The sequence below is a fragment of the Moschus berezovskii genome, chromosome 16, assembly GCF_049115385.1.
Source record: "Moschus berezovskii isolate FMDL1 chromosome 16, NW_MosBer_1.0, whole genome shotgun sequence".
Classification (NCBI taxonomy): Eukaryota; Metazoa; Chordata; class Mammalia; order Artiodactyla; family Moschidae; genus Moschus; species Moschus berezovskii.
Window position 1 is genome coordinate 11,786,563 of NC_142475.1, and position 9,734 is coordinate 11,796,296.

Consider the following 9,734-nt stretch of genomic DNA (forward strand, 5'->3'; position numbering starts at 1 on the left):
AGAAGGGCCTAGGAGAGGCTCCTGGAGAAAATGGATATTCTCTGCCCAGGTTCTGCAGTAACTACTGAGCACTCACCTGTTACCAGAACCTGTTCTAAGGGTTAGGGATAAGGTACACATTCATGGAGCTTATATTCTGGAACTTATTTTAAAAAATACTAAATAACGAAGCATCACCATATTCACTCATTCATTCACTCATTCTTTCTCTGAGCTTCCACGCTTTAGCCTTAATTTTCTCATCTGTGAAAGAGAATAATACTGAAGACAATGTACAAAGTCAGGGCCAAGTACACACCCATTCAGAAGTCAGACAATAGCAAGGCTGATGAAAATGTGAAGAAGTAGTGTTCTTGTGCCCCGCTGGTTGGAGTGTGAATTGGAAGACCACTTTGGAGATCAGTCATCAACATCTAAAATGTGTATATCCTTGGTGATTCAGCAATTCTGCTTCTCAGTGTGCATCTTCTGTATCACCCAGGAGACAGATACAAGAATGCTCATTAAAGCACTTACAGCACCAATCAAAAACCACCTTGTGCTCATCAATGAATAAATTCATGGTGTTATATTTTTGCAGTGAAACATGCAGCAGTGGAAATAAATGACGTAGACCTGCTTGTAGGAACTTGGATAAATACTGAAACCATAATGGTGACTTCAAAAAGCAAATGGCAGGATACCTACAAGAGTAATAATTTCTGTAATTTTTTAAAGCACATACTAATATTTTATAGTTAAATATACTCAGTGAATTGAAGAGTGTAGGGAAAACCACTAGACCATTCAGGTATGACCTAAATCAAATTCCTTACAATTATACAGTGGAAGTGACAAATAAATTCAAGGGATTAGATCTGATAGAGTGCTTGAAGAATTATGGATGGAGGTTTGTAACATTGTACAGGAGGCAGTGATCAAGACCATCCCCAAGGAAAAAAATGCAAAAAGGCAAAATGGTTATCTGAGGAGGCCTTACAAATAGCTGAGAAGAGAAGCTAAAGGCAAAGGAGAAAAGGAAAGATATACCCATTTGAAAACACAGTTCCAAAGAATAGCAAAGGGAGATAATAAAGCCTTCCTCAGTGATCAATGCAAAGAAATAGAGGAAAACAATAGAATGTGGAATACTAGAGATCTCTTCAAGAAAATTAGAGATACCAAGGGAACATTTCATGCAAAGATGGGCTTGATAAAGGACAGAAATGGTATGGACCTAACAGAACCAGAAAATATTAAGAAGACGTGGCAAGAATACACAGAAGAACTGTACAAAAAAGATCTTCATGACCCAGATAACCACGATGGTGTGATCACTCACCAAGAACCAAACATCCTGGAATGTGAAGTCAAGTGGGCCTTAGGAAGCAACACTAGTGGAGATGATGGAATTTCAGTTGATATTTCAAATCCTAAAAGATGATGCTCTGAAAGTGCTGCACTCAATATGTCAGCAAATTTGGAAAACTCAGCAGTGGCCACAGGACTGGAAAAGGTCCGTTTTCATTCCAATCCCAAAGAAGGGCAATGCCAAAGAATGCTCAAACTACCGCACAATTCCACTCATCTCACACGCTAGCAAAGTAATTCTCAAAATTCTCCAAGGCAGACTTCAACAGTACATGAACCGTGAACTTCCAGATGTAAAGCTGGATTTAGAAAAGGCAGAGGAACCAGAGATCAAATTGTCAACATTTGTTGGATCATCAAAAAAGCAATAGAGTTCCAGAAAAAATCTACTTCTGCTTCATTGACTATGCCAAAGCCTTTGACTGTGTGGATCACAATAAACTATGGAAAATTCTGAAAGAGATGGGAATAACAGATCACCTTACCTGCCTCCTAAGAAATCTGTATGGGCGCGGCCGGGAGGAGCCGAGTCGGGCGGTGCCAGCGGGAGGCCACAGCACTCAGGGGGCTCCCGCAGCCCCTCAGCCTCGCAGGGAGCTTGCACCCTCGCCCCGCCGGGCTCCCACCGCCCCCTCTGCTTTCCGAAGGCGCTGGGCGGCGACCCCCTCCAGCCGGAGCCCAGCACTGCACAGCCCCCGCCGACTTTCAATGTTCCACACTCCCCGGCCGCAGCCTCCTCGGCTTCTTTCCCTGCACCCCCCACCCCCGGCTGCCTCCATTTCCTTAAGGAAGGGTTTTTTCCTCTCTCCCTCCCCCACAGCGTAGCGGCGCGCGAGCAGGCCGGGCGGGCGGCCGAGTTTTCCAAGAAATAACTTCACCAAGATGCCCAGTGATCAGCAGAGGTCCGATGATGAGAGCCCCGGCACCAGCAGTGGTAGTTCAGATGCAGACCAGCGAGACCCAGCCGCTCCAGAGCCTGAAGAACAAGAAGAAAGAAAACCTTCTGCCACCCAGCAGAAGAAAAACACCAAACTCTCTAGCAAAACCACTGCTAAATTATCCACTAGTGCTAAAAGAATTCAGAAGGAGCTAGCTGAAATAACCCTTGATCCTCCTCCTAACTGCAGTGCTGGGCCTACAGGAGATAACATTTATGAATGGAGATCGACTATACTTGGTCCACCAGGTTCTGTATATGAAGGTGGTGTGTGTTTTCTGGATATCACATTTTCATCCGATTATCCATTTAGGCCACCAAAGGTTACTTTCCGCACCAGAATCTATCACTGCAACATCAATAGTCAGGGAGTCATCTGCCTGGACATCCTTAAAGACAACTGGAGTCCTGCTTTGACTATTTCAAAGGTTTTGCTGTCAATTTGTTCTCTTTTGACAGATCCTCTGGATGGAAGCATAGCCACTCGGTATTTGACCAACAGAGCAGAACACGACAGGATAGCCAGACAGTGGACCAAGCGATACGCACCATAATTCACATGAGTTGTATGCAGTGTGAAGGAGCAGAAGGCGTCTTCCCACTGTGCTGCAGATCTTTATAGCCTTTACAATACGGACTTCTGTGTATATGTTATACTGATTCTACTCTCTGCTTTTATCCTTTGGAGACTGGGAGACTCCCCAAAAAGGTAAATGCTATCAAGAGTAGAACTTTGTAACTGTAGATTAGTTCTGTTTAAAACGCCTACTTGCAAGTCTTGCTTCTTTGGGATATCAAAATGTATTTTTGTGATGTACTAAGGATACTGGTCCTGAAGTCTACCAAATATTATAGTGCATTTTAGCCTAATTCATTATCTGTATGAAGTTATAAAAGTAGCCGTAGATGATTAGGAATTATGTCATTTGTATTAAACCCAGATCTATTTCTGAGTATGTGGTTCATGCTGTTGTGAAAAATGTTTTACCTTTTACCTTTGTCAGTTTGTAATGAGAGGATTTCCTTTTACCCTTTGTAGCTCAGAGAGCACCTGATGTATCATCTCAAACACAATAAACATGCTCCTGAAGGAAAAAAAAAAGAAATCTGTATGCAGGTCAGGAAGCAACAGTTAGAACTGGACATGGAACAACAGACTGGTTCCAAATCCGGAAAGGAGTACATCAAGGCTGTATATTGTCACCCTGTTTATTTAACTTATATGCAGATTATATCATGTGAAATGCTGGGCTGAATGAAGCACAAGCTGGAATCAAGATTGCCAGGGAAAATATCAATAACCTCAGATATGCAGATGACACCACCCTTATGGCAGAAAAGGAAGAAGACCCAAAGAGCCCCTTGATGAAAGTGAAAGAGGAGAGTGAAAAACCTGGCTTAAAACTCAACATTCAAACAACTAAGATCATGGCACCTGGTCCCATCACTTCATGGTCAATAGGTGGGGAAACAATGGAAACAGTGATAGACTTTGTTTTGGGGGGCTCCAAAATCACTGCAGATGGTGACTGCAGCCATGAAATTAAAAGACACTTGGTCCTTGAAAGGAAAGCTATGACCAACCTAGACAGCATATTAAAAAACAGACATTACATTGCCAACATAAGTCCATCTAGTCAAGGCTATGGTTTTTCCATTAGTCATATATGGATGTGAGAGTTGGACTATAAAGAAAGCTGAGCACCAAAGAATTGGTGTTTTTGAACTGTGGTGTTGGAGAAGACTCTTGAGAGTCCCTTGGACTGCAAGGAGATCCAACCAGTCAATCCTAAAGGAAATCAACCCTGAATATTCGTTGGAAGGACTGATGCAGAAGCTGAAACTCCAATACTTTGGCTACCTGGTGCAAAGAGCTGACTCACTTGAAAAGACGCTGATGCTGGGAAAGATTGAAGGCAGGAGGAGAAGGGGACGACAGAGGATGAGATGGTTGGATGGCATCACCAACTCGATGGACATGAGTTTGGGTAAACTCCGGGAGTTGGTGATGGACAGGGTGGCCTGGTGTGCTACAGTCCATGGGGTCACAAAGAGTTGGACACAACTGAGCAACTGAACTGAACTGATATTTAGTAAAAGTGTAATAACATAGATGGGAAAAATACATACCAGCTTCCAAATAGAGATTACCCCAGGGAACAGGTGAATAACGATAAGGTATCAATAGATGGGCACCAGGCTTCTTGAAATCAACCAAGAAGCAAGTAGGCAGTCATATAACAAAATCAAAGTGTTTAGTGAAAATGATCGTCACACTGGAATTTTATGTTCAGCTAAATCGTTGTCTAATAATGTGAGTTAAACACGTCTTTATTGAGCACTTGTTATTACTAAGCCATACCCTAAGCCCCAGCAACACAGATACCAGGAGCATACGCTCAAGGAGCAGAAAGCCTGGTGTTCCTTTTCCCAGAAATTACCAAATGCATGAGAAGCCCATTCAAGAGCTGCTTTAAAAGCTTTGAATATTTAGTTTCCCAAGCAACATGTTTTCCCTGAAGTTCCTTCCTCTAGCAGCTGAGAAATCAATGACACTATTTAACCCAAAGAGTCAAATCCAGCCTAAGGCTAAAGCCTTGATTTAGCCAGTTATAGTGACCCAAGAATTCTTCAGTGATGAGTCTAGACAGGATAAAAGAATGAATAGCTGGGTTGAGGACACGGGCAGTTAACACCTTTCCTACATGGTTAAAAGTGAGCTCATATTTTGATCTGTCTCATGAATCTTTATTCACTGGATTGAGAACTTTGGAAACACATCAAGATTTAGCATTCTGTCAAACGCCAGCTTATGCAAAGGTAGAGACCATATACGATTTATTTACCACTGCACAGCTGGCATCTAGCATGGTGCCAGGCTTATAGCTGACATTTAATAATGATATTGGATGATTGAATAAAGAGTACTTCAGGATAGAGTGGTTGAGAAAGACTTAATAATAGTGATATTTAAGATGAGTATTAAATGTAATTAAATATAATAATACTCATAATGTTAATAAGAATAATATCAATTAACATTTATTGAGATCTTTCCATATTCTAGGCTAGGCACTGTGAAGGTAGATTATCTCTACCCTATGAGCTCGGTACTATCATGATTAAAATTTTAAGAGAATGAAACTAAAATATAGAAAGTTTTTTTTAATTTTTATTTAATAAATGGTACAAAGCACAATGCCAAAAACATTAACAGTTAAAAAACAAATAAAATATAGAAAGTTTAATTAACTTGTTGAAGTTCCCACAGCTATAAATTGGTGAAAGTTAAGATTTGAACCCCAACTTCTGATTCCAGAGAATATGAACTTAATTGAGTACGCCAGTGGAAGCCATCTGTTCAACAATTCAACTCAACAAACAGGTGAAAGATCTATTATACGCCAGTCTCTAGGAATACAAGGTGTATAACAGTCCCCATACGAGGTGGCTGGGAACAAAAACTGAGGAATTGGAAGGTGGGAGGGAAGTTTAAGAGGAAGGAGACAGATGTATACCGAGGGCTGATTCCTGTCGATGTATGGCAGAAACCAACAGATATTGGAAAATCATTATCCTCTAATTAAAAATAAAATAAAACTTAAAAAGAAAAACTGAGGAGTGGACAGTAATGACTGCCCTTTGTTGAGGCTGGGCATTTTGCTAAGTGATTTACATGTATCATCTTGCTTAATTTTCTCAACAAATGTATATGGTCATTATTAATAGCATCCCCAGTCTACAGATTAGGAAACTGAGGCATGGAGATGTTCACTTGTCCAGGTTCACACAACCCAGTGATGAAGCTGCAATTTGTAGCCAAGCAACCTGACTTCAGGGACAGAGCCCTCACACCAAACCCGTCACTGCAAAGTAACTAGGGGACCACAGAGCACACGTGCAGAAGCATGGGGCAGCAAGGGGGTGCTGAACTGTGCTCGAGTGGGTCCGGGAGCCCCTCACGGAGAAAACGTCCGTTCAGGTTTTGAAGTACAGGCAGCAGTGGGCAGAGTGGTGTGCGCATGTGCTCTGTGTGTGTGCGTGCACACCATGTGGACAGGGCCTGGGAAAGAGGAAGCATTCCAAGGTTTAAAAAAAAAAAGAAGCCTCAGAAGTATGTGCATTGGAGGGATTGCAAGTAATTTCAGGTGGCTGGAAAACGCGTACGGAGAAGGAGATGTAGGGCCAGAAAGGTGGTCAGGGGCTCTCTGCAAATTCCAAGTTATGGGGGGCACAATTCCAATGTTCTGTTTCGTCCGGCCTAAGAACTCCAAGTTCCAGCAGGATCTCAGGTGACAGGAGGTGGGGAAGGACCTCTAGAGGGAAAGGAGCAAACAAGGAGAAGCCAGCTCTGCCAGCCTTGAGGGCCGAGTGGGTTCAGGCTAGTGGCCTGCTGGTTCGTGTTCACCCTTCCCCCTACAAGGGCAAGAGGTGCCCACAGTTATGGAGCTAAGTGGTTCACCAGACCCACTGGCTCTGCCTCAGAAGGAAGGAGGGAGGCTTGGGATCCACCAGGACCGTCCAGACCACCCGGGGGGATGGTGCTGCCAGCAGGCACACTCAGCCATTCGCTGCTTCCCCTCCTTCTCCCCACTCCCTCTTCATACCTCTCTCCTTTGTCTTTGGTCTACATTATTTTTCTGCGCATCCAACTGATACACAGCAAACAAGGAGATCCAACCAGTCCATTCTAAAGGAGATCAATTCTGGATGTTCATTGGAAGGACTGATGCTAAAGCTGAAACTCCAATACTTTGGCCACCTCATGCGACGAGTTGACTCACTGGAAAAGACTCTGATGCTGGGAGGGATTGGGGGCGGGAGGAGAAGGGGACGACAGAGAATGAGATGGCTGGATGGCATCACCGACTCTGTGGACATGAGTTTGAGTGAACTCTGGGAGTTGGTGATGGACAGGGAGGCCTGGCGTGCTGTGATTCATGGGGTCGCGGAGAGTCGGACATGACTGAGCGACTGAACTGAACTGAACTGAACTGAAACACAGTTTGTGTTCAGCCAGGGATTCTCATCTGTACCCAAAACATCACAGTTGGATGGGGAACAGATGTTCCTGCCCATTAAAAATTTACATGAAAACTACAAACAGTCCTCTGACGGGTGAAATAAACAGAAGCCTCCAAGAAACTGTGAAGTCATCTCTCCTGGGAAATTCAGTGAGAGTGATGCATGAACCAGTGGCAACTGGGATTGTCATTTTTCTCTCAACAATAAAGCACCACCGGAAATAGAATAAAAGCAAGATCCCTTCAAATGATGCATGGACCCAATATTCTTATTTGTTCCCCACACTAGGACATTCACACCTGGAGGGTTAAGAACTTGCACACCTTAGATACCATCATCATAATTAACAGCCTAATGAATTATATTAGGCATCTGTTCATTTGCACACTTAGATTATACAATTTACTATGTGGTTTGGTTTGGGGTTTTGAATACTGTTTTGCGGCTTCCCCAGTAGCTCAAACAGTAAAGAATCTGCCTGCAATGCAGGAGACCCAGGTTCAGTCCCTGGGTCGGGAAGATCCCCTGGAGAAGGGAATGGCTACCCACTCCAGTATTCTTGCCTAGAGAATCCCATAGACAGAGGAGCCTGGTGGGCTACAGTCCATGGAGTCACAAAGAGTCAGACAAGACTAAAGCGACTTGCACTAACACTTTGGTGCCTTCAAACTGCTATTGAGAAACATATTTAGTCTTTCACTCGGTAAGTTTTGATAGCGGGCACAAATGAAAGCAACACAAACCTCACCCCGGGTAAGAGTCCCAGTCACTGAATGCACACTTAGTACTTAAGTGGCTGTTCACCAAGAAGGTCAAGCCCTGCCAGCACAAACGGGCAGCATCACAGTAAGACTTCAAACACAGAAAGGGGACTCTGAACCTGAGAATGTGGGCATATCCCCACTCCATTCCTACTGCACCGAGCCTCTGCCCTCCGAGAACACAGACATGCAAAGCAAAGGGCAGTAAGAAGAAAAACTAGAAGTATTCTCATATCAGCTCAGTTCAGTTCAGTCCAGTCACTCAGTCGTGTCTGACTCTTTGCGACCCCATGAACCATAGCAAGCCAGGCCTCCCTATCCATCACCAACTCCCGGAGTTTACTCAAACTCATGTCCATTGAGTCCGTGATGCCATCTAACAATCTCATCCTCTGTCGTCTCCTTCTCCTCCTGCCTTCAATCTTTCCCAGCATTGGGGTCTTTTCAGATGAGTCAGTTCTTCACATCAGGTGGCCAGAATACTGGAGTTTCAGCTTCAGCATCAGTCCTTCCAATGAACACCCAGGACTGATCTCCTTTAGGATGGACTGGTTGGATCTCCTTGCCTTCTTGTATAGAAACTGGTATTTGATGTTTGAAGGTCTAACTCCGTTAGTTCCATTATATCAGATTCTCCATCTATGGTTGTTTGTCCCTTCCAGGTTTCAAGAGAAGGAGCCATAGCCAGCTGGAAACTTATTGCAAGAGAGGCAAGAAGCCATCTTGACAGCTGTCCCACCAAGCTTCATGGAGAACACAAATTTTGTGCACGTGACCACACAAGCTCTATGTTTCCATTGAGACTCTTCATGGCAAAATCCGAACATTACCTTGAGCCATGTTAATTTTTTGAATGGTGGTGGATATTACAAAAATATAGGTATCTTGAGGCCCTAAGGGATTTTTTAGGGGATCAGAGCCAGAAAATGGAAAGCTATCAGAAGCCAAGACTCTCACACCATCTGCTTCCTTTCCTCCACGTGACTTCTCCAAGTCTGTTCCTGCTGCATATCTGTTTCTTTCCTTTCTTTCCACAAGCCAGCTTTGTCTTCTTCTCAACCCACAGCTCCACATCCCTTTGCTGCAGCCACATAGTGCACGCACGCTCCATCATGTCTGACTCTTTGCGACCCCACGGACTGTAGTCAACCAGGCTCCTCTGTCCATGGAATTTTCCAGGCAAGAATACTGGAATTGGGTTGCCATTTCTTACTCCAGGGGATCTTCCCAACCCAGGGATCAAGCCCAAGCCTCTTGTGTCTCCTGCATTGGCAGATGGATTCTTTACCACTGAGCCACCTGGGAAGCTTCCAGACCATGAGACAGACTATCCCTCAGTCCCAGTTCCAAAGGCCCAAGAGAGAGCATTTGATGGGCTCAGGAAAGATGAGGCTGCCCCTCTTGATCCAATCAACTGAGGTCTGAAAGGAAGGGCTAAGTAGCACAAACATGGCTGCCACAGAGAGGCCTTAAGAGGATGAAAGAAGGGTGTCTTCAGATAAGAGATGCTGTGAACTGAGCCCCACCACCATAGTCACCACAGGAGGTGCGACTAACCGTTGACTATTTTGTCAGCTCTCCATAGAAGGCTTCCCTTGCTCCCTGTCTTGAGGCACTGCTTTATGGTGACCCAGGAGCTGACAGTATCTAAACTAAGTTTC

At 44.2% G+C, this 9,734-nt stretch overlaps 1 pseudogene; it reads left to right on the forward strand.

Annotated features, from left to right (window-relative positions):
• The first annotated feature begins 2,115 nt into the window (after positions 1-2,115).
• On the forward strand, positions 2,116-2,971 carry LOC129559960 (ubiquitin-conjugating enzyme E2 E3 pseudogene; annotated as a pseudogene).
• Positions 2,972-9,734: the final 6,763 nt, after the last annotated feature.